We start from the raw sequence: 1,011 nt of genomic DNA, 5'->3' as shown, positions 1-1,011 counted from the left end.
CGGGAGGCAGAGGCAGGCAGATCTCTGTGAGTTCAAGGCCAGCCTGGTCTACAAGAGCTAGTTCCAGGACGGGCTCCAAAGCAACACAGAGAAACCCTGTCTCGAAAAACCAAAAAAGAAAAAAAAAAGAAAAGAAAAGAAAGAACACATAGGAACACAAAATAAATAAAATGTAAGACAGAGAACATAGTGTAGGCTAGTCCACCCTTCCTGAAGCTTTTCCTTATCCTTCAATAGCTCCATGTACAACAGTTGTTCCCTAGACTTCATTTACATTCTGCCTTCACCATTTCTACCACAGTCAGACCCAGCTTGCTCTCCAGCACACTCTTATTGTCCTTCCTGCTCACAATAATCTCTTGTGAGATGATAGGCTTGGTGTGTAGTTCTTTCTTTCTTTTCTTAGTCATTGAACAAACAAACACAGATCAGCTGCTGAGGCTGTCTCTGCCAGCCCCCAGAGTGACTGAGCTCAGGAGTCTGAAAACAGCTCAGTGGATAAAGGTGCTTTTCACCAAGCCTGATTTATCCTGGGAGCCCACAGGATGGAAGGGAGCCTTGGGATGCTTTCATGCAGACACACATGCTTTCTAAATAAACAAATGTAAAAAAGAAAGAAAGGTAAAGACGGTCAGAAAGTCACTCCTGGTTGTCCAGCATTCCTGAGGCACAGGCTAGGGGATCCAAACCCCCTCAAGGGATGCTTTGATATAAATGCAAAGGCCAGCCAGGGCTGTCACAGGCCTGCTCTCACCCCAAAAGAAATCTGTTGTGAGTACATTAGCTAAATACTACGGTTTTGATTCTTTTTTTTTTATGATTTATTTAACTTTATTTTATATGCATTGGAGTGCAGGTGTTAGATCCCCTCAACGGAATCTTCAGACAGTTGTGACCCGGGTGCTAGGATTTGAACCCGGGTCCTCTGGAAGAGCAGTCAGTGCTCTTAACTGCTGAGCCCTCTCTCCAGCCCCTTGATTCTTTTTTTTTTTTTTTTTTTTTGGTTTTTCG

This window comes from Microtus ochrogaster, chromosome 15 (assembly GCF_000317375.1).
Source record: "Microtus ochrogaster isolate Prairie Vole_2 chromosome 15, MicOch1.0, whole genome shotgun sequence".
NCBI lineage: Eukaryota > Metazoa > Chordata > Mammalia > Rodentia > Cricetidae > Microtus > Microtus ochrogaster.
The sequence above is the reverse complement of the archived record's forward strand: the minus strand, read 5'-3'. Positions refer to the sequence as shown.